The sequence below is a fragment of the Mus musculus genome, chromosome X, assembly GCF_000001635.26.
Source record: "Mus musculus strain C57BL/6J chromosome X, GRCm38.p6 C57BL/6J".
NCBI classification, from domain to species: Eukaryota; Metazoa; Chordata; class Mammalia; order Rodentia; family Muridae; genus Mus; species Mus musculus.
In genome coordinates, this window is record NC_000086.7 from 78,672,047 (window position 1) to 78,697,520 (window position 25,474).

General features: G+C 38.3%; 1 pseudogene; it reads right to left on the reverse strand.

Annotated features, from left to right (window-relative positions):
• Gm14747 (predicted gene 14747) lies at positions 10,151-11,137 on the reverse strand (annotated as a pseudogene).

Genomic DNA, 25,474 nt, shown 5'->3' on the forward strand with positions numbered 1-25,474 from the left:
GATGACATGCATAATAGGGTGTAGTTTCCAGAATAGCTCTGGGCCCTCTCAGCAGGTAGCAGTATATTGAAGAGGAACAGCAGCAGTGGCAGAACAATAGAGTGATCTAGGGAGGAAGGATCCACCCTAGATAATCTCCCTAGTGGCAGAGATTTTGAGTTCTGGCTTAGCCTGTTTCAGGCTTAAGGGAGGCTACAAGGATCTCTTCATAAAACCTCCTTATAATAAATGTCTGCTATATGTCTATTTATATGTAGGTGTTTTTGCTTCACTGTACAGAAACTTGATAAAGGGCATTCTTCATTCCTTGGATTAATGCGAGCTCTGTACTTTCCAAGATAATTTATTATTTTAAGGCCTTCTAAAAAGGTATAAAACTATTTGGTACTAAAAAGTTAAATTGAAAGTTTTAAAGGCAACAAAGCATTATAAATGTGATAATCCTGAAATGACTTGTCCATTGTCAATACTTTTATGTAAGGAAAAAACTTAGTGTTTAAAAGATAGAAAGAGAAGAACCTGGGACAAATGGACTTACATTCTTCTCTTTACTTCTGAATACATGTGTGGAAGTATTGATGATAAATTATATCAGACAATGCAATTTGACAAAATAAAAACTGTCAAATATCCTGGTACTGACAGAAGTATTTTTGAGAACAGACAGATTCTGAAGTGATGAAATGGTGTTTTGCACAGGACTTTATTAAAGTAAATATCACAGTTTAGTTCATGATAACATTACCATAACTAGCAAGGGAGAAATGAAAATATTCTAAGGAGACACTTATGTATCTCAGAGTGACTATCAGACTATTAGAAACAATGGGTTCCAAAGAAATGAGAATTTTCCCAGGAATCTCAGGCTGGGAGAAAGAAAAGGTGCCAGCCAGAGTGAGAATTTCTCTCCTAGAAGGAGATTTTACAGAGTTCTGACAATTTGTCAGGTCACCATTCAGGATGAGACTGAACCCCAGATTATGATGGTTCAAAGGTGGGTGGGAGCACACTAAAGGCAAGACCCCTTGTAGGTGCATATCCTTTGCCCGTAATTAACCTTAATTCCCCTTTAAGACCCTGAAGACAGACTTGGGGAATCACTGTAACTCTTTGTCCCTCTTCCCAGTGTGGTTACATTGAATAAATCTTTTCTGATTTCCTCTAATAATTTGGCTGAAATGATGTGATTTATCAAAATTTTGTTGGTTTCCTGAGGACAAGCAGCCTGATCCTGGCTTGAGGCACAGGGTGTGATACACCAAATTCAGTAATATAAATTATGCATATAGCAAGATTTTCTTGTAATTGGTGATCTTTTTGGTTCAGTAACATATAATACTTTCTATCAACAGTGCTCTTAGTGGTAGATTGAAAATAGATGTCAAGAGAACAACAATAGAAATGAGGATATCAAATAGATGATTAATGTGATCTAGGCATCTTGGATAATATTACTGTGTGATAACATATCAATACCATATCATAACAAAGGAGATCATACTGTGCTTATAAGATAAAACAAGGAGAATTCTCTAATAGATATAAAGAAAGAAATATGAGCACTGTTCCAAAGCTTCTAATGGTAGCAATGGGAACATAGGTTGAAATAGAAACAAGGACATGGTAGAAGAGATTTTGATGACAGTATCAGAAATTCACTTTTAGTATAATTTATTTTCAACATTTATTAACAGACCAGATAATAGAATATGTGGTCTACAGGCTGCAGGGTGTATAGATGAAGTTCTAAGAGCTAGTTAATTCCTTTTTAAAGTTCTAAGGGCCTCTCAGTACAATTGAAATGGGAAAGTAGCTGGCAACAGAGAAAGGGCCCCTTTGAAGTTTATAGCAAGAATTTAAAAAGAGTCATCAGCATAGCTGTTAGTTTTTTCCAACTCAAACTTACAGTAAGCAAGCCTGCAAAATAAGCAAAAAAGAAAAAAAAAAAGGATGTGACTGGACTTAAAGTTATTTTAATGAAGAACCTTTGAATGAGAACTAGTCAAAGAAGTTGAAAATGCATGTAAATAAATGGAGAGGTACATACTGGAGATACACATTTAAATACCTTTTTAAAAAATATTTTTATTAGGTATTTTCCTCATTTACATTTCCAATGCTATCCCAAAAGTTCCCCATACCCTCCCCCCACTCCCCTACCCACACACTCCCACTTTTTGGCCCTGGAGTTCCCCTGTACTGGGGCATATAAAGTTTGCAAGTCCAAAGGGCCTCTCTTTTCAATGATGGCCAACTAGGCCATCTTTTAATACATATGCAACTAGAGTCAAGAGCTCCTAGGTACTGGTTAGTTCATAATGTAGTTCGACCTATAAGGTTGCAGATCGCTTTAGCACTTTGGGTACTTTCTCTAGCGCCCTGTGATCCATCCAATAGCTGACTGTGAGTATCCACTTCTGTGTTTTCTAGGCCCTGGCATAGTCTCACAAGAGACAGCTATATCTGGGTCCTTTCAGCAAAATCTTGCTAGTGTATGCAATGGTGTCAGCATTTGGAAGCAGATTATGGGATGGATCCCGGAATATGGCAGCCTCTAGATGGTCCATTCTTTTGTCACAGCTCCAAACTTTGTCTCTGTAACTCCTTCCATGGGTGTTTTGTTTCCAATTCTAAGAAGGGGCAAAGTGTCCACACTTTGGTCTTCGTTCTTCTTGAGTTTCATGCATTTAGCAAATTGTATCTTATATCTTGGGTATCCTAAGTTTCTGGGCTAATATCCACTTATCAGTGAGTACATATTGTGTGAGTTCCTTTGTGATTGGGTTACCTCACTCAGGATGATGCCCTCCAGGTCCAACCATTTGCCTTGGAATTTCATAAATTAATTCCTTTTAATAGCTGAGTAGTACAACATTTTGTAAATGTACCCTATTTTCTGTATCCATTCCTCTGTTGAGGGGCATCTGGGTTATTTCCAGGTTTGGCTATTATAAATAAGGCTGTTATGAACATAGTGGAGCATGTGTCCTTCTTACCGGTTGGAACATCTTCTGGATATATGCCCAGGAGAGGTATTGAGGTATCCTCCTGTAGTACTATGTCCAATTTCCTAAGGATCCGCCAGACTGATTTCCAGAGTGGTTGTACAAGCCTGCAATCCCACCAACAATGGAGGAGTGTCCCTCTTTCTCCACATCCTTGCCAGCATCTGCTGTCACCTGAATTTTTGATCTTAGCCATTCTGACTGGAGTGAAGTGGAATCTCAAGGTTGTTTTGATTTGCATTTCCCTGATGATTAAGGATGTTGAACATTTTTTTCAGGTGCTTTTCAGCCATTTGGTATTCCTCAGGTGAGAATTCCTTGTTTAGCTCTGAGCCCTATTTTTTAATGGGGTTATTTGATTTTCTGGAGTCCACCTTCTTGAGTTCTTTATATATATTGGATATTAGTCCCCTATCTGATTTAGGATAGGTAAAGACCCTTTCCCAATCTGTTGGTGGTCTTTTGGTCTTATTGATGGTGTCTTTTGCCTTGCAGAAGCTTTGCAACTTTATGAGGTCCCAATTATTGATTTTCAATCTTACAGCACAAGCCATTGCTGTTCTATTCAGGAATTTTTCCCCTGTACCCATATCTTTGAGTCTTTTCCCTACTTTCTCCTCTAAAATTTTCAGTGTCTCTGGTTTTATGTGGTGTTCCTTAATCCACTTGGATTTGACCTTAGTACAAAGAGATAGGAATGGATCAAATCGCATTCTACTACATGATAACCACCAGTTGTGCCAGCACCATTTGTTGAAAATGCTGTCTTTTTATTGGGGAGTTGAGACCATTGATATTAAGAGATATTAAGGAAAAGTAATTGTTGCTTCCTGTTATTTTTGTTGTTAAAGTTGGCATTCTGTTCTTTTGGCTGTCTTCTTTTAGGTTTGTTGAGGGATTACCTTCTTGTTTTTTCTAGGGCGTTGTTCCCGTCCTTGTATTGGTTTTTTTCTGTTATTATCCTTTGAAGGGCTGGATTCGTGGAGAGATAATGGGTGAATTTGGTTTTGTCGTGGAATACTTTGGTTTCTCCATCTATGGTAATTGAGAGTTTGGCTGGGTATAGTAGCCTGGGCTGGAATTTGTGTTCACTTAGTGTCTGTATAACATTTGTCCAGGCTCTTCTGGCTTTCATAGTCTCTGGTGAAAAATCTGGAGTAATTCTGATAGGCTTGCCTTTATATGTTACTTGACCTTTTTCCCTTACTGCTTTTAGTATTCTATCTTTATTTAGTGTATTTGTTGTTCTGATTATTATGTGTCGGGAGGAATTTCTTTTCTGGTCCAGTCTATTTGGAGTTCTGTAGGCTTCTTGTATGTTCATGGGCATCTCTTTCTTTAGATTTGGAAAGTTTTCTTCAATAATTTTGGTGAAGATGTTTGCTGGTCCTTTGAGTTGAAAATCTTCATTCTCATCCACTCCTATTATCCGTAGGTTTGGTCTTCTCATTGTGTCCTGGATTTCCTGGATATTTTGAGTTAGGATCTTTTTGCATTTTCCATTTTCTTTGATTGTTGTGCCGATATTCTCTATGGAATCTTCTACACCCGAGATTCTCTCTTCCATCTCTTGCATTCTGTTGCTGATGCTTGAATCTATGGTTCCAGATTTCTTTCCTAGGGTTTCTATCTCCAGTGTTGCCTCACTTTGAGTTTTCTTTATTGTGTCTACTTCCATTTTCAGGTCTAGTATGGTTTTGTTCATTTCCATCACCTGTTTGGATGTTTTTTCCTTTTTCTGTAAGGACTTCTACCTGTTTGATTGTGTTTTCCTGTTTTTCTTTAAGGACTTGTAACTCTTTAGCAGTGTTCTCCTGTATTTCTTTAAGTGAGTTATTAAAGTCCATCTTGATGTCCTCTACCATCATCATGAGATATGCTTTTAAGTCTGGGTCTAGGTTTCGGGTGTGTTGGGGTGCCCTGGACTGGGCGAAGTGGGAGTGCTGGGTTCTGATGATGGTGAGTGGTCTTGGTTCGTGTTAGTAAGATTCCTACGTTTACCTTTCACCATCTGGTAATCTCTGGAGTTAGTTGTTATAGTTGACTCTGTTTAGAGATTGTTCTTCTGGTGATTCTGTTACCGTCTATCAGCAGACCTGGGAGACAGATTCTCTCCTCTGAGTTTTAGTGCTCAGAGCACTCTCTGCTGGAAAGCTCTCTTACAGGGAAGGTGCGCAGATATCTTGTGTTTGGACTTCCTCCTGGCCGAAGAAGAAGGCCCAAAACAGGACTTTTTTCAGAAGCTGTGTTGCTTTGGCAGGTCCCAGAAGCTGTCAGCTTCTGTGGTGCAGACTCTCACCTGTGCAGACTAATTTCCTAAGTTCGGCGGAGTCCCGGAACCAAGGTGGCGCCCACTGCTCCTGAGGATGAGGCCTTCCGAGCCAGGCGGACATCTGTCCTCTGGTCGGGACGGTGGCTGGCTGTCTGCGGCCCGAAAAGTGTGCTGCCTCAGCGGCTCTGTGGCTCTGCCTGTCCCAGAAGCTGTCCGGTTCTGTGGTGCATTCTGTAGGCTTCTTGTATGTTCACGGGCATCTCTTTCTTTAGGTTTGGGAAGTTTTCTTCTATATTTTTGTTGAAGATATTTGCCGTTCCTTTGAGTTGAAAATCTTCATTCTCATCTACTCCTATTATCCATAGGTTTGGTCTTTGCATTGTGTCCTGGATTTCCTGGATGTTTTGAGTTAGGATCTTTATGCATTTTCCATTTTCTTTGATTTTTGTGCCGATGTTCTTTATGGAATCTTCTGTACCTAAGATTCTCTCTTACATCTCTTGTGTTCTATTGCTGATGCTCTCATCTATTTCCAGATTTCTTTCCTAGGGTTTCTATCTCCAGCGTTGCCTCACTTTGGGTTTTCTTTATTGTGTCTACTTCCCTTTTTAGGTCTTGGATGGTTTTATTCAATTCCATCACCTGTTTGGTTTTGTTTTCCTGCAATTCTTTAAGCGATTTTTGTGCTTCCTCTTTAATGTCTTCTACCTGTTTAGCAGTGTTCTCCGGTATTTCTTTAAGTGAGTTATTAAAGTCCTTCCTGTCCTCTACCATTATCATGAGATATGCTTTTAAATCCGGGTCTAGCTTTTCAGGTGTGTTGGGGTGTCCTGGACTGGGCGAAGTGGGAGTGCTGGGTTCTGATGATGATAAGTGTTCTTGGTTTCTGTTAGTAAGATTTTTACCTTTACCTTTCTCCATCTGGTAATCTCTGGAGTTAGTTTTTATAGTTGTCTCTGTTTAAAGATTTTTCCTCTGGTGATTCTGTTACCCTCTATCAGCAGACCTGGGAGACTAGCTCTCTCCTCTGAGTTTCAGTGGTCAGAGCACTCTCTGCAGGCAAGCTCTCCTCTTACAGGGAAGGTGCACAGATATCTGGCGTTCAGACCTCCCTCCTGGCTGACGATGAAGGCCCAAAACAGGACCTTTCCCAGAAGCTGTGTTGCTTTGGCCTATCACCGAAGTGGTTAGCTTCTATAGTCCACACTCTCACCTGTGCAGACTATTTTTGGTGGAGTCTCGGGACCAAGATGGCTCCTGAAGATGCTGAGGCAAAGCCCTCCTGGGCTGGGTGGACACCTATTCTCTGGCCAGGAAGGTGGCCGGATGTCTAGAGCCCAAAAAGGGTGCTGCCTGAGAAGCTCTGTGGCTTCTGCCTGTCCCAGAAGCTGTTAGCTTCTGTAGTTCACACTCTCACCTGTGCAGATTACTTTTGGTGGAGTCCTGGAACCAAGATGGCTCCTGCAGATGCTGAGGCAAAGCCCTCCTGGGCCGGGCGGACACCTGTCCTGTGGCCAGGAACGTGGCCAGATGTCTGGAGCCCAAAAAGGGGGTTGCCTCTGAAGCTCTGTGGCTCCTGCCTGTCCCAGAAACTGTTAGCTTCTGTAGTATACACTCTCACCTGTGCAGACTACTCTTAAATACCTTTTTACTGATGTACACACAGCATAAAAACTTTAGAGATGCCTAGTTTATGTGATTGTAACTAAAGCAGTTCTATTCTGAGATGGTATTTGCTTTTAACAAGGTTTTCTGAAAGTCAACATATTTGCAAAACATATGAGAATTATTTTGTGGAACTTCTTGGTATCATTTTAAATAATATGTAAAAGGAAACCCAGTACTTCTTTGAGGTTCTGGATGTTTATAACAAATTAATCTTAATGATTAATTCTACTATGAACTTCAAGAATGACTATTACAATGTAAAAATTTTGTGTCCAAATCTAGAGCCTTTCTATATGAAGAAATACAGTGAAACAAGTTCACAGTATTTGTGATCTTTCTTACAGTACATGATGTGTCACTCACCATAAATTTTGAAACATTGATCGAAGGTCACTTTTCCTTTGAGTATTAATACATAAGATAGAGAAGATACGTTAATGGAAAAGTCTCAAGTTAATAGATCCATAGGTTTCTGATTTTTATATTGTTGTTATGTTATTAAACTTTGGTTTGCAACCTGTGCCCCATGTCAGGTCTCGCCATCCTAAATAAGTGAATTGAAAGAGTCAATTTAAAAGTAGAAATCCAAGAAGGAGATTTACTCAGTTTTGTCACTGTGCAAATGCATGAGCAGGGCACACTAAAGTAACCGAAATGGCCATTTCATGGGTGGTAAAGAGAAAGTTTATTCCTAACAGCCAAGGTTTTCTCTTGGGGATAGCAGAGAGAAGTGATGGGGAAAAAATCTCTAGAGTTATAAAGAGAAAGGACACATCACTGGGGAGGAGTGTGAACTGAACCAGTCTGGGAGTTTTAGGGTAGAGGTAAGGAAAAGAGAGGCCAGGATAGACTTTGAAACACATAAAGTGCACTTGTAAATAGGGATCAAGGAAGCCTGGAGGCTAGTATGAACTTGGATATTCTGATAGCTGCCACAAGTATATATGAATGAAAAGTCAAATGTCCCCTTTTGCTGGAGGGAAGAAAAATGACTCCTTTGTTGGAGGAGAGGGTAGCTTGAAGAAATTTCATTTCACAAGTTCCTGAGGTATGGTGACTTTTATTTAATCACCAGAAATCTTTCTATTTTTATAGTCTAGCCTGAGATTGGACTTGACCTAATTTTGGAGCAAATCAGAGGGCATGCCATTTGGGGAGGAAATGGGGTATTCATTTGAAAGAGGGACAAGACAGACCAAGGGGGCACTACTGAATTTCTTTGGCTCATTTGGTAACTGGCTTATTGAGGACAGGTGTTCAGACATACCTTGCATTACAGATTGCTATCTCTAAGTTCAGTAACAGAGAATCTGGAGTTATTTGGGCTCATTTGCTTTTCCAGTCTAAAGATAAATGCAGTCTCGTGTATATGTCCAATATTGGAAAGTAACTTCCCAGTTCAAATCAGCTAATTTCATAGTGGGTCCTTTTTATTTGCTTTTTGTTATGATTGATTCTGATTTTGATTCTCTAAATCTGTCAGTATTGGTCCCTAGTCTTCAAAATCAAGACCAAATGAATAAATAACCACAAATTTTAAAACCTTATTCAACCAATGTAAATACATATCAGATGCCATGACCAGCCTAGCCACTTATATTGCATAAACTACGTATTCCTTGGATCAGAATGATAACCTTATAAAGATATATATTTGCCCAAAGATGTTTGAGCATTTCATACTACTACATTGAGAGTTTTAACTCTATTGATCTATACACAATACTTATATCAAATCAGAGTAAGATTTTATTAGTTTTTTGATGGCTCAGTTAACACTATTAATTGATATTGATCAACAAACCCCTTGGTTTTTTTTTTTTTTTTCACATTAATAGCTGTCAAGCTTAGTCTCCTGAACCATGTGTTAGTAATCAGTCTTTTGGACTTTAATGCAAAGATCCTGCTTTGCCTTAATAGAGGTCACCTTGGTAGTTTCACCTACTCTTTTTACCCTTTAAAATTTTTGATTTGATTTTCTTTATTCTTAATAAAAGTGTCTGTACAAAAACACTCAGTTAATGTAGCAGGTCTCAAATTACTATTCTTAAGAATGGTAGCTTGGCTCTTGGAAAGCCTTAGGAAATTTGGATTTGTGGAAAATTTTTAACATTTGTTTTTAGTTGATTAAAGTGTTAATGTCCTCAGACTGTTGCAAGGTGTTATCTTTTTGTGAGTCTGAACTGTTTGGCATATTATAGGTGGAAGTAGTTATGCAAATGAATCAATTAAAAAACAAACAAAAACCTAAGAGGAGTTGACCTTGATGGCACAGGAGCATCAGGAATTCAAGACCATCCTTGGCATTAAAGACCCGAGACACAAATCCCAACTTAACACCTGAAGTTATAAATTATCTATCCCAGGTATCACTCATGTATGGTAGTTTAAGAATGATTGTGAGTCTAGTCTTTATAAGCTTAAAGGTTTTCACTTATGTAATATGACTAATAGGCATTGTATGTTTGGTCATAGTTTCCACTATTCTTTAAAGAAACACTTTGCATGTTTTGTAACCATAGCACTTTTATTTTTCTTTACACAATGATGTGTTGCTAGGGCCTAACATTCTCAGTGAACAGTAAAAAAAAAAAAAAATTGTCACTTCTTAAAGATTTGAGTACAAAAATTCTTACATAAATTAAAAGGGTGAATACATATACAGGTGTAGATGCAAACGTTTCCAACTCAGGGTAAGTAAAAACCCATGGTGGTCAGGAGGGAAATAACCAGAACAGTAAACTGGGTCCTAAGGCTCAGACTTTCTCACCCTGTTAGACTGGCAAAAAAGAAGTGGTAACTGCTTCAGGAACCCTTTCCAGCTTCGGGAAATCCTGGATATCTGCTGTCACTTAATACCCTGCACAGATCACTATGTGGTGCTCACGGAGATCCACTAGGCTGGGAATTACTCTTCCGCAGTGTGCTCTACCCAGCCACCAAGTGACCAAGCCACATGAACTAAGGACTAAATCAAGATATGCACAGGATATTAAACATATACAAAGGGAACAGTTAGCTTGAATACAAGGTTAAAAATCAGCAACAAGTTCTATGATCCAGTGCTGATATCAGATACAAGCTTCAAGGACAAATTTCTTTTCAAAGGCTTATTCCAGTCTTATGAGGCTAGCATAAGGTGTGTACATTTGCCAGGAAAAAGTGATACTTCAGAATCAGCTCATGCAGTTGCCTGGAAAATGCTCAGTCCATCTAGAAGCTTTTGCAGTGGACGATAGAGGGGCCTGACTCATCGTACTCCTGCTTGCTGATCCATATCTGCTGGAAGGTGGACAGTGAAACCAGGATGGAGCCACCAATCCAGACTGAGTACCTGCGCTCAGGGGGAGCAATGATCTTAATCTTCATTGTGTTGAGTGCTAGGGCTGTGATCTCCTTCTGTATCTTGTCAGCAATGCCTGGATACCCGGTGGTACCACCAGACAAAACTGTATTGGCATACAGGTCTTTGTGGATGTCCACATCACACTTCATGATGGAGTTGAAGGTGGTCTCATGGATGCCATAGAACACCTGAACTGCTCATTGCCAGTGGTGATCACCTGCCCATCAGGAAGCTCATAACTTTTCTCCAAGGAGGAATATGATGCAGCAGTAGCCATTTCTTGCTCAAAATCCATGGCAACATAGCACAGCTTCTCCTTTATGTCATGAACAGTTTCTTTCTCAGCAGTGGGATCTTCATGAGGTAGTCTGTTATGTCCCGGCCAGCCAGGTCCAGAAACAAGATGGTATGAGGAAGGGTATAGCCCTCTTATATGGGCACTGTGTGTGTGACTCCATCACCAGAGTCCATGACAATTCCCCTGGTGCGCCCAGATGAATACAAAGACAGCACTGCCTGAATGGCCACGTACATGGCTTGGGTACTGAAGGTTTCAAACATTATCTGCATCATCTTCTCTCTTTGGGGTTCAAGAGGGCCTTGGTCAGAAGCACAGGGCCACACACAGCTCATTGTAGAAGGTGTGGTGTCAGATCTTCTCCATTTAATCCCATCTGGTGACAATTCCATGCTAGATAGGATACTTCATGATCAGGATACCCCTCTTGCTCTGGGCCTCATCACCCTCTTAGGAGTCTTTCTGACCCATGCCCACCATGATGCCCTGATGTCGGGGTGCATGATGATGGAAAGGAACACTGCCCAGTGGGTGTTGTTGCCAGCAAAACCAGCCGAGGCCATTGTCAATTGAAGGAGCAGAATAAAGAAGCACAGTGTAAGCTGGAAGTGGAGTGTGAGCACATTTTGTTTTTCTTTTTAATTACATATATGCTCCATTAATTAATTGTGTACACATTCTTTATTAGATATTTTCTTCATTTACATTTCAAATGCTATCCCCTTTCCTAGTTTCCACTCATAAAATTCCCTATACCCTCTCCCCTGCCCTGCTCCCCAACCCACTCACTCTTGGTTCCTGGCCCTGGCATTCCCCTATACTGGGGCATATAATTTTTGCAAGACCAAGGGCTTCTCCCATTGATGGCTAACTCTGCTACATATGCAACTAGAGACACAAGCTCTGGAGTGGGGAGGGTACTGCGTAGTTCATATTGTTGTCCCTCCTATAGGGTTGAAGACCCCTTTAGCTCCTTGGGTACTTTCTCTACCTCCTTCATTGGGGGCCCTGTATTCCATCCAATAGATGATTGTGAGCATCCACTTCTGTATTTACAAGGCATTGGCATAGCCTCACCAGAGAGAGCTATGTCAGGGGCTTGTCAGTAAAATATTTCTGGCATATGCAATAGTGTCTGGGTTTGGTGGTTGTTTATGGGATGGATCCCCGGGTGGATGCAGGCATTTTTGTTTTTAAGGTGCTCATTACTCAGTCTCTACTTAATATACAGAAATCCATCAATGTAATCCAATATATAAACCAACTTGAAGACAAAAACCACATGATCATCTCGTTAGATGCAGAAAAAGCATTTGACAAGATCCAACACCCATTCATGATAAAAGTGTTGGAAAGATCAGGAATTCAAGGCCCATACCTAAACATGATAAAAGCAATTTACAGCAAACCAGTAGCCAACATCAAAGTAAATGGAGAGAAGCTGGAAGCAATCCCTCTAAAATCAGGGACTAGACAAGGCTGCCCACTTTCTCCCTACCTTTTCAACATAGTACTTGAAGTATTAGCCAGAGCAATTCGACAACAAAAGGAGATCAAGGGGATACAAATTGGAAAAGAGGAAGTCAAAATATCCACTCATAAAATTACCTATACCCTCTCCCCTGCCCTGCTCCCCAACCCACTCACTCTTGGTTCCTGGCCCTGGCATTCCCCTATACTGGGGCATATAATTTTTGCAAGACCAAGGGCTTCTCCCATTGATGGCTAACTCTGCTACATATGCAACTAGAGACACAAGCTCTGGAGGGGATGATATGATAGTATATATAAGTGACCCTAAAAATTCTATCAGAGAACTCCTAAACCTGATAAACAGCTTCGGTTAAGTAGCTGGATATAAAATAAACTCAAACAAGTCAATGGCCTTTCTCTATACAAAGAATAAACAGGCTGAGAAAGAAATTAGGGAAATAACACCCTTCTCAATAGTCACAAATAATATAAAATATCTTGGCGTGACTCTAACTAAGGAAGTAAAAGATCTATATGATAAAAACTTCAAATCTCTGAAGAAAGAAATTAAAGAAGATCTCAGAAGATGGAAAGATCTCCCATGCTCATGGATTGGCAGGATCAACATTGTAAAAATGGCTATCTTGCCAAAAGCAATCTACAGATTCAATGCAATCCCCATCAAAATTCCAACTCAATTCTTCAACGAATTAGAAGGAGCAATTTGCAAATTCATCTGGAATAACAAAAAACCTAGGATAGCAAAAACTCTTCTCAAGGATAAAAGAACCTCTGGTGGAATCACCATGCCTGACCTAAAGCTTTACTACAGAGCAATTGTGATAAAAACTGCATGGTACTGGTATAGAGACAGACCAGTAGACCAATGGAATAGAATTGAAGACCCAGAAATGAACCCACACACCTATGGTCACTTGATCTTCGACAAGGGAGCTAAAACCATCCAGTGGAAGAAAGACAGCATTTTCAACAATTGGTGCTGGCACAACTGGTTGTTATAGTGTAGAAGAATGCAAATCAATCCATACTTATCTCCTTGTACTAAGGTCAAATCTAAGTGGATCAAGGAACTTCACATAAAACCAGAGACACTGAAACTTATAGAGGAGAAAGTGGGGAAAAGCCTTGAAGATATGGGCACAGGGGAAAAATTCCTGAACAGAACAGCAATGGCTTGTGCTGTAAGATCGAGAATTGACAAATGGGACCTAATGAAACTCCAAAGTTTCTGCAAGGCAAAAGACACCGTCAATAAGACAAAAAGACCACCAACAGATTGGGAAAGGATCTTTACCTATCCTAAATCAGATAGGGGACTAATATCCAACATATATACAGAACTCAAGAAGGTGGACTTCAGAAAATCAAATAACCCCATTAAAAAATGGGGCTCAGAACTGAACAAAGAATTCTCACCTGAGGAATACCGAATGGCAGAGAAGCACCTGAAAAAATGTTCAACATCCTTAATCATCAGGGAAATGCAAATCAAAACAACCCTGAGATTCCACCTCACACCAGTCAGAATGGCTAAGATCAAAAATTCAGGTGACAGCAGATGCTGGCAAGGATGTGGAGAAAGAGGAACACTCCTCCATTGTTGGTGGGATTGCAGGCTTGTACAACCACTCTGGAAATCAGTCTGGCGGATCCTTAGGAAATTGGACATAGTACTACCGGAGGATCCAGCAATACCTCTCCTGGGCATATATCCAGAAGATGCCCCAACTGGTAAGAAGGACACATGCTCCACTATGTTCATAGCAGCCTTATTTATAATAGCCAGAAGCTGGAAAGAACCCAGATGCCCCTCAACAGAGGAATGGATACAGAAAATGTGGTACATCTACACAATGGAGTACTACTCAGCTATTAAAAAGAATGAATTTATGAAATTCCTAGCCAAATGGATGGACCTGGAGGGCATCATCCTGAGTGAGGTAACACATTCACAAAGGAACTCACACAATATGTACTCACTGATAAGTGGATATTAGCCCAAAACCTAGGATACCCAAGATATAAGATACAATTTCCTAAACACATGAAACTCAAGAAAAATGAAGACTAAAGTGTGGACACTATGCCCCTCCTTAGAATTGGGAACAAAACACCCTTGGAAGGAGTTACAGAGACAAAGTTTGGAGCTGAGATGAAAGGATGGTCCATGTAGAGACTTCCATATCCAGGGATCCACTCCATAATCAGCATCCAAACGCTGACACCATTGCATACACTAGCAAGATTTTATCGAAAGGACCCAGATGTAGCTGTCTCTTGTGAGACTATGCCGGGGCCTAGCAAACACAGAAGTGGATGCTCACAGTCAGCTAATGGATGGATCACAGGGCTCCCAATGGAGGAGCTAGAGAAATTAGCCAAGGAGCTAAAGGGATCTGCAACCCTATAGGCGGAACAACATTATGAACTAACCAGTACCCCGGAGCTCTTGACTCTAGCTGCATATGTATCAAAAGATGGCCTAGTCGGCCATCACTGGAAAGAGAGGCCCATTGGACACGCAAACTTTATATGCCCCAGTACAGGGGAATGCCAGGGCCAAAAAGGGGGAGTGGGTGGGTAGGGGAGTGGGGGTGGGTGGGTATGGGGGACTTTTGGTATAGCATTGGAAATGTAAATGAGCTAAATACCTAATAAAAATGGAAAAAAAAAGAAAAGGAAGAATCTTGGAGTCTTAGTGGATAAGGGTTGATATTGCCCTTCCAGAGGATTTGAGTTCCATTCTCAGTACCCATATTGCACAGTACAAGCACGTGTAACTCTAGCTCTAGAAAATCTGGCCTCCTGGAACACCAAACTCATGAATAGTACTCTCCCATGAACATATATACATGGTTAAAAAAAAAGAAAGAAAATAAAAGACCTTAAGTAAAATATGTTGTTAGAATTTTCAATACAAAAGATTCCTTGGACATCTAAATCAGCATAAAGTTGAGGTGATTGAGTGCACATGTTTGCTGGCACTATTCACAATAGTTAACTTTGTTATGTAATCGGCCAAGATGTACATCAAAGAAAACCAGATACAGAAAAAAAATGCCACAAATACACAATGGAATTTTCTTCAGACATAAAGGAAAATTTATATTATTTGCAGGAAAATAGACAGACCTGGTGATCATCATATTAATTAAAATATGCCAGTTTTACAAAGGCTAATAGTGCATATATTCTCATATGCAGATCCTGTATATGTGTATAAGTTTGTATTTCATTCATCTATTTTGTGTGTGTTCCTGTGTATGTAAATCAGGAGGCTACCTATGAGAGTCGATTCTATCCCTATACCACATGAGTTCTGTGGCTAGATCCCAGGTCTTCAGGCTTAGATTGATGAGAAGAACTGTTACCTGCTGAGCAATCTTGGTAGCCCTATAAAAGATTAAGGTCAGCATTTGATGAGTTGGAAAGAGGAACAGAGCCAGAGAGAGTAGTAACAAGAGGAGGTTAGAGTGAACATGATAAGAGTACATGATATATAATATGCAAGTGTCACATTGAACTCCATTATTTTCTATTGTGAATACATTCTAATTTTGGAAATATACACTTATAAACAGTAATGAATTATTTACCACCATTATTTTATTCTGTATAAAACGTAAGACCTTCACACCTTGGATGTGTGATTAATATAACCTGATTTGCAGATTTAACAAAATCCTACTAAAGATAAAACAACAACAACAACAACAACAACAACAACAACACAATAGTGGTGGAGGCTGTACTTTAGCCAAATGTCTTGAAGATCTTTGATTTCCCCTTGTCATTGAAAATAAAAAGGGAAAAGGAAATTACATATTCTTAGGTTAAAAGCATTTTTATGTGTATTCTTCAGTGACATCATCCAAATTGCTTCCTCCTCAGCAATGATCAAGACCTTTAAACATATCTGTTTATCAGTCTTTCAGCATTCATTTAATGTAGAATTGTTTGGAGTATGTTTAATCTTTACTGAAGTGTTATTGTGTTACTGAAGGAAAATGAGATTTTGTAACTTGTGATTCATGTAAAAGAGTTGTCTATGAGCCCGCGGCCTGGGACCGAGAACAAAGCAGAACAGGCAGGGCTGTTGTTAAGACATTCCTAAGAACAGCTTGGCTGTAAAGATGAAAAAGAATGCAAGGACACAAGCATGGTTATTTTGTCTGAGTCAATACCACCTGGCCGGAACCTCCCCTCTGTCTACTGCCCCTTGACACTGGGTAAAGTCATACATCAACTGGTTGCTATGTGAACAAAGATAAGCCCCGAGCCCACAGGAACAAAGTCCTGATGCCCTTTTGCTGACATGTAATCTTTCTGTTAATGTTTGAATAAGCCAATAGTGTGTCGTTACGCTGAATTCCACACCCCTAAGCCCCTTACCCCATAAAACACCCTAGCTTCAGAGCCTCGTGGTCGAATCCACTGTCTCCTGTGTGAGATACATTTCAACATGGAGCTCTGCCATTAAACTACCTCGTGTTTTTACATCAAGGCGTTTTGTTCTGTTCGTGATTCTTGGGTGCACGCCGAATTGGGAGTTGAGTGGGGATTTCCCCACTAGGTTCTTTCATTACAATGTGGTTGCTTTTTATATTTTCTTTACTGTAGTATATCCTGTACAATAGTAATAGAGTATTTTTCCATGTAAACAATGAAATTTAAGCTTATATTTTCTTTGATCTATGTAATGTCAAACTATAAAATACTTTTTTGCTGTTAACAGAATTTTATTGGTGATAAAATTAAATCTGAAGATCAATTTCAGAAAAATCGGTATCGTTATGTTGAGTTATCCAACTTGTGCACAGAGTAGTTGGATTCTTTCACTGTTTTCCAGGTTTAACAAGTGTCTCCATGCATGGTTTGGTGAATACATGCTGAGGAATGTTTTTATAGGCCAAGTACTATATTTCATAAATCAGAATTTCTTGGGGCTGAGATATGGTATCAGTATGTTTAAGAACTGGGCACTATAGGTAGATGAAGATGAGAGACAAATTAAGGCATCTAGATCAAGGCTTCCACATAATTCAACTTACTGGGGACATGAAGACAGAAGCATGGTCAAGGGTAGAAGGAAGAGTTGTGAATCTCCACAATTTGTGTCAGAAGAACACGGTCTATAGAATGGATAGGCTTCATGCATGCCAGATTGTTCCTGGTTTTACTCAACCTAATCTGAAAGATTTCAGGAGGTGCTGGAAGTCTGGTTGTAAAACTTCACAGAACACTAATGGTTTTCTTTATTTATAGTATACTGGAAAAGTATGCACGGCCAACTGACCAGGGTTACTTAAGGTCATTCACAGCAGTTGCAACTGAAGAATCAGATCAATCTAGGATGGACTTTAATGTATTGAACTGCCTTGTTTTTAAAAAAAATATTGAAAATATTCTGTAGGATTTTGACAGCAAACAGATAAATTTGAAGTTTAGAAACAAATATTCACTTCAGCAACACAGATAATAGAAATTACAAAGTTTGGAAAATATGAGTGAATATAATTATAATTCTTTGCATTTATGAATTTGTCAACAAATAAGAATATTTTAAAAGTTCAGAAACAAAGTTTTTATTGATTTTGTAATTTTGGCTAAGTATCAAGATATTTGGGTAAATTTTAAGGGTTTATTAATGACAAACATTTGAACTTATTCCTTTTTGAAAATGGAACAACCGATATTTATGTCCATAGAAAAAGTTTTACTAGAATGAGCACATATTGATTTAAAAAAATTCTCTGGAATTATTTTTGCCCACAGGAGCTTTTAGTAATGATAACATCATTGTCCTGAAAGGACTGAAATATTTAGTACCTAAAACTTTTCAACCTTGACCTAGAGTAACATGGTGTGTGTGTATGTGTGTGTGTGTGTGTGTGTGTGTGTGTGTGTGTGTGTATGTGTAATTAGTTGTTTTGTTTTGTTTTAACTTTGTTGTTTTTAAAATTAGATTTGTTCACTTAATTAATTAATTAATTTTAAGATAGTGTTTGTTTCTCTTCATACATAAAATGGCTGTCTTGATTACCCTTGATCTCAGAGATCTGCCTTCCTCTGTGTCGCCAATGTTGTAATTAAAGGCATGTGTCACTATGCTCTGCTATTCATTTTTTGTGTGAGTATTTTGTCTGCATGTATATATGTATGTATGTGTACCACATGCATGCATGGTGACCTCAGCGGTTAGTAGAGGGCACCAGACCTCCTAGAACTGGAATTACAGATGTCTGTGACCCTCCATGTAGGTGCTGGAGAATTAAGCCTTAGTCCTCTGCAAGAAAACAAGAGCTCTTTTCAATTGAGTTGACTCTCCAGACTTTACTTAAGCTATTCTAAACTTGAAGGATTATGTTTGAGTGTGTTTAAGGTAAAATTAGGAAATTATTCAGCTATTAGAATTATAATTTTTCTATATGTTATTACATTAAAGTATATCTGTTGTACAAGTAATAAGGATTTTTTGGGTAAGATTTCTTACAGGAGCATTATGTATTTTGCTCTTAATTTTCTTCTTTACTCTATTTTGTCCACCTCCTCTCTTATACTGTGTCCTTTTCTCTTTCCCAAAAAACATTTCTTTTCATGGTTTTTGGAAAAAAACTAGAATGTGCATATGAGAAAAAGTATAAAATATTTGTTTTACTGAGATGGTTTAACAGACATGGCTTCCTTAAGTTCATATTTATCTTGGAATATCTTTATGTTTCCATTGGTATTAAAAGTTAACTTTCTAGACATAGTTGGCAGTTATTTAGTTCCAGAGTTTGATATATACCATAACAGATTTTCCTGCCTTTTAAAGATTTTGCTGAGAGGCCTGTTGTCATAGTGATGTATTTTCCTTTGTATGTGAAGTATCACTTTTCTCACATGGCGTTTTTATATATTTTGCTTTGGATGTTTGACATTCTGACTATGTGTATTGTGGGAGTTCTTCTCTGGTCATGTCCATTTGTAAATCTAAATACTTTTTGTGCTTAGATGTTCATGTCTCTACATTTGGTAGTCTTTTCTTTATAATTTTACTGATTATATTTTACATGTTGTTTGTTAATGGTCAGTTCTCTCCTTTGTACCAGAAATTCTTAGGGTTGGATTCTTAATCATGTTCCAGAATTCCTAAAATTGTTATTATTCTTGTTGATTCTTTGGTCCTTTTTGGGTGCAATATTTCTTCTGTGCTCAAGAAGAGAAAAACTTTAAAGAAAAGCTTTATACTTAATAGAATAAAGGTAGTGGTAACCTCAGGACAAGATCCCACCCTACTAAGCTTTTAATTTGTTAAAAGAAACTAAAGACATCCTTAAGCAATGAAGGAAACCATTGAAAACAGAATTAGATCTGATACAGATGTAGTAAGCAAGAAGGCCATATTCCAGCTCCAACAATCAGGAGAACTTGGCAACATTGGCCACATGGCTCTGGCTTGAAAGTCAAGGTTCGAAGACAGTTGTAATAGAATCTCCTTCCATGACTAAGGAAAGCCACTCAGGCAAAGCATGTCTGGGGTGCCCCTATATGGATGCCCAGAGTGACCAATGTATGACGCTGTGAAGGGGAAGCCTCGATTGCTTTGAAGTCTCTAAAATGTTGGAGAGTTCAGAGTCATGGAATACCTGCCAAAGATAGCTGTTGACTGAATGTAAAACTAGCCCAAATGAAAGTAATGAATTGCAGGCAACAAAACCAAAAGGGAATGGAAACCTGAAAAGACTTTTGACATCAGACATGGAGACGTGGAATTTGGAGTTTGTCCTATTAATTTTAGGTCTTGCTTTCATCTACTATTTCTACACTATGCTCCCTTTCCTCCCTTTTGGAATTGCAGTATATATTCTGATATTCTGGGCCATTATATGTTGGAAATATGTGATGTACTTTTTGATTTTGATTTTAAAGAGATTACAGTTAAGAGGTTGCCATAGGTCTCAGAAGAAACATTGGACTTTTAAATAGCATTGAGAGAATATTAGACTATGCATGAGGAATTTTGAAGTTGGACTGAATGAAATTTTGCATTATGTTAGGGCTACAAGCCTAGGTCTAGGGAGTGGAATTTGTTACTTTGAATACAAATGCTCCCATAGACACCTATATTTGAATGCGTGTTCATTAGAGAGTGGCACTGCTTGACAGAGATTAGGAGATCCTTGCCAGACTACCTTGTTGGAAGTAGTGTGTCATTGGGGGTGAACTTTGGGGTTTCAAATTCCCAAGCCAGGCTCAGTGTTTCTTTTTATATTCCAGCTGCCTGTTGATCCAGACATAGAACTCTTAGCTACCTATCCAGGACCATGTCTGCCTGTGTGCTACTATGCTTCCTGTCATGATGAACTAAACCTCTAGAACTGTAAGCCAGTCCTAGTTAAATATTTTCCTTTATAAGTATTTATGTGTTTATGGTGTCTTTCCAGAGAAATAGAAAATAGTGACTAAGACATCCTCGCCACAAGCATACACCTTTATACATACAATTAAAAACAAAACGAATCTTATATTAAAATGTACTTTACTAGCAGAAAGGCAGAAAAAAATCTCTACAATTTAAAATCAAAATAAAGTTTTATATAGCATTTTAAAATACATTATCTGGTTAGAAAGTTTAATTTACACAAATCTACTTCTGATATAAGCCAAATATGTAGTCTATATAATGTATGCATAGTACACTGATAACCCAGTTGAATTTATAAAATACTTGCTTAAAATGAAATCTGGTCATAGGGAAAATGCATTTAAATTTAGTAGTTTTAGTAAATTTGCTATATATGAAACACATCTTAATATGTATTTATTGTTGAAGGTCTTTTATAGAATGGTATGCCAAAACCTTATAAAAAACATAGGAACATTATAAACATAAGAAGATTGATTTTTGTCCTGGTAGGTTGCCCATGTTCTAGGAGGTAGCCCCATGTTCATACACATACTGGCAGCATTATTTGGATTTAGTGGGTTAAAAAGATGCTAATTGTATCCCTACAACAACTGGAATTTCTATGTAGCCAGCAAATTTGAGTAGCAGCAAGAACATTCCCTGTAGCACCTTTGTCCAGATTCTGGTCTGGCTCCCTGCTCTGGAGGAGACTTTTGGTACCTCAAGAGCATCTTATCTCCATGTCTAAACCTTCTGGGGCTCCAAACCTAACCAGCTTGGAACATCACCTGACGACCTATCCTAGCTGGACCTCCCTGCCACCCCAACTGGGTCTGAGTGGGACACAGTCTGCAGAGTGGTGTCAGCCTGAGGCAAGACCAACAGAATCAGGTACCCTGATCTCCCTAGCCCATGGCTTACCCCACTTTTCTGAGAATTCCTTCTGCCATCAGGATTATCCAGCTCATATCATTGAGAACCAGAAGCCTAAGATAGCATAAGAAAAATCAACAATACCCAGGGTCATAAGGCACCACCAGAGTCCAGCTATCCTGCTACAAACCCTGGGTTTCCTACAGAAACTGAAGCACAAGAAGAGGATCTTAAATCCAATCTTATAAAGACAATAAAGGACTTTAAAGAGGACATGAATAAATAAATCCCTTAAGGAAATACAGGAAAATGCATTCAAACATGTAGAGGTATTAAAACCAGAAGCAAATAAGTATAAAGAAATACAGGAAAATAAAATTAAAAAGGTGAAGGATATGATTAAATCTAAGACATGAAAAGTGAAATGGAAGCAATAAAGAAAAACACAAACTGAGGCAATCCTGGAGATGGAAAACCTAGGGAGGAAAACAGGAAGTACAGACATAAGCATCACCAAGAGAATACAGGGAATGGAAGAAAGAATCTCAGGTGTAGACAACACAATAGAAAAAATCAATATATCAGCCAAAGAAAATACAAAATAGAAAACATTCATGACTCAAAACATCCAGGAAATCTGGGAAACTTTGAAAAGACCAAACCTAATATTAATAGGAATAGAAGAAAAAAGATTTTCAGGTCAAAGTGACAGCAAACATGAACAAAATCTTAGAAGAAAAGTTTACCAACCTGAAGTGTGATGCCCATATAAACACACAAGAAGCTTATAAAACATCAATTACACTGGACCAGAAAAGAAAATCTTCCCACCATATAATAACCAAAACACAAAATCTATAGAACAACAACAAAAAGAATAATAAAAGCTGCAAGGGAAAAAGTACAAGTGACATACAAAAGTGGACCTATCAGAATTACACACAACTCAACAGAAAGTCTAAAAGGTAGAAGGGCCTGAACAGATATCTTGCAATCTCTACAAGACCACAGATGCCAAATTAGACAACTATATTCAGCAAAACATTCAATCACCACCGATAGAGAAAACAAGATATTTCAAGACAAATCCAAATCTAAATACTATCTAGACACAAAACCATACCTACAGAATATACTAGAAGGAAAATCCCAACCCAGGGAGGATGATACTACATTCAAGAAAACACAGGAAATAAATAACTCCATATGAGATAAAACAAGAGAAGCACACACAAACATTGACAAACATGAACACCACCAACACCAAAATAACAGGAAGCAACACTCAGTATTCATTAATATCTCTCAATATCAAAGGACTCAATTTCCCCCCAAAGAAACAGGCTAACAGAATGGATGTAAAAACAGTATCCATCATTCTGCTGCATACAAGAAACACAAACCAGCAGTAAAGATAGACATTACTGCAGAGTAAAGGATTGGTTAAAAGTTTTCCAAGCAAATTGATGCAAGAAGCAAGACAGGGTAGCCATTCTAATAACTAGTAAAATGTGCTTTCAAGTCAAATTAATAGAAATAAACAGGGAATAAGGAATAAAAACTAAAAGTAATCAAAAGAAATATACTCATCAAAGGAAAAATCCACTAAGATGATATATCAATTCTGAATAACTATGTCCCAGACACATGTGTACCCACCTTTGTAAAAGAAACATTGCTAAAGCTTAAATTGCACATCAAATCCCACACATCAATGGCAGAAGAATTCAATATCACACTCTTCACGAATTAAAAGTTCTTTGAGACAGACACTAAACAGCCAAATGAGGAAACAGAGGTTATGAATCAAGTGGACCTAACAGATACCTATAGAAAGAACATTTTACCCAAACAAAAACAAGTATACCTTCTCACCACCTCATGGAGCCTACTCCAAAATTCACCATAGACTGGGCCACAAAGCTAGTGTCAATAGAGAAGAAGATTGAGATAACACCTTGTATTCTATCAGACCATCATGGATTAAAGTTGGTCTTCAACAACAATAGAAACAACAGAAAGTCTACATACTGATGGAAACTGAACAACTACTCAATGATCCATGGAACAGAAAATAAATAAAGAAATTAAAGACTTTCTAGAATTCAATGAAAATGAAGGTACAACATACCGAAATTTATGGGACACAAGGAAAGCACTGCTAAGAGGAAAGTTCATAGCACTAAGTGCCTTCATAAAGAAATTAAGAAGTTCTCACATGATCATTTAAATGTACACCCAAAATCTCTAGGAGAAAGATAGAAAGAAAGAAAGAAAGAAAGAAAGAAAGGAAGGAAGGAAGGAAGGAAGGAAGGAAGGAAGGAAGGGAAGAAGGAAGGAAGGAAGGACCTAAGTGGAGTAGACTGCAGAAAATAAGCAAAATCAGTGCTGAAATCAATCAACTTGAAACAAAGAAAACAATACAAGCAACAAAACCAAGAGCTAGTTCTTTGAGAAAATTAACAAGATAGACAATCCTTCAGCCAAACTAACCAAAAGACAGAGACAGAACCTAAAATAACAAAATCAGAAATGAAAGGGTAGACATAACCCAGAAACTGAGAAAATTAAAAATAAATCATTAGGTCTTTCTTCAAAAGCCTACACTCAAAATAAAAGGAAAATTTAAATGAAATGGATGATTTACTAGATACCACTTAACAAACTTAAATCAAGGTCAGATAAACTAAACAGCCCTATAACTCCAAGAAAATAGAAGGACTCATTAAAATTCTTCCAACCAAAAATGTGCAGGGCCAGATGGGTTTAATGCAGAATGCAACCAAACTATTCCACAAAACAGAAGCAGAAGAAACACTTCCAAACCTATTCTATGAAGCCACAGTCTCCCTGATACCTAAATCACACAAGGTCAACAAAGAAAGTAAATTTCAGAGTAATTTCTCTTCTAAAAATTGATGCAAAAACTCACAATAAAATAGTCACAAACTGAATCCTGGAAAACATCAAAAACATAATCTACCATATTCAAGTAGCTTCATCCTAGGGATGCTGTGGTTGAATATATGAATATCCATCCACCATATAAATAAACGGAAAGAAAAAAGTCATATGTTCATTTCATTAGATGCCGAAAAAGGGCTCTGTTTGACAAACTTGATTTTAACATGGGTCATGAACAACTGGAGAGGAGACTTTCCCTAAAGCTGTTGCCTGTATGTGGGATATGTTCTTTTAGCTGAGCTGCCTTGTTTGGGCAATCTCTTCTCCTATCTGTGCTGCCTTGTCTGGCTTAAGCAAGAAAAGATGTGCCTGACCCTGCAGATACTTGGTATACCAGGGTAAGGTGGTTACTTAGGGGTTACCCAACCTTTCAGAGGAGAAGTGGTAGTAGGGTGATGGGGAGAGGGACTGTGGGAGAGGGAACTAAGATCAGGCTATAAAGTTAATAAATAAATAATAAAGAAAAATACAAAACAAATATACAAAATAAAAGAGAGAAATAAAAATAATCAAATTAGAGTGTCTATCTAATTTTCTATAGTTATACTTAAAGTTATAAGAAACATACACAGAATAAATCACTCTTTTATACTCCTCTTCTCACCCAAGTAACAGTGAATCGGGCAGATCCTAGAGCTAGGGGTTCTGGAGAGTAGAAGCTAGCAGCCTTCATCAGTAATCTCAGATATGGAATGTAGATATCTCACAGTGGGTTTCTAGTGTTTCAGTATGATAAAGGTGATCTGGAATGCTTGGATGATGATAGATACATAGTTTCACTTAGAGGCCTCTGGTTTGAAAAGGTTCTAATACTTTTCTACATGTCAGTATCAACCAATTTAGACAAGCAGAATATATATATATATAATAAAATATATATTAATAATTAAATAATTATAATTATATATATATATATATATATATATATATATATATATATATATATATTCTGAGACTAAGTCCTGGCAGGGTATTTTTCCCTTCCAGTAATGCCATGCCCCGCCCCCCGCCCTGTTTCCAGCAGACCAGTCTAACAAGTTCAAGGCTAGGCCAGAAAATATTTACTCAGAATATATATAGATAGATAGTGCGTGTGTATGTATGTGTGTGTGTGTTCCTACATGTTTTTCTTCTTCTTTCTTTATTCCTCAAATTTTTTTTT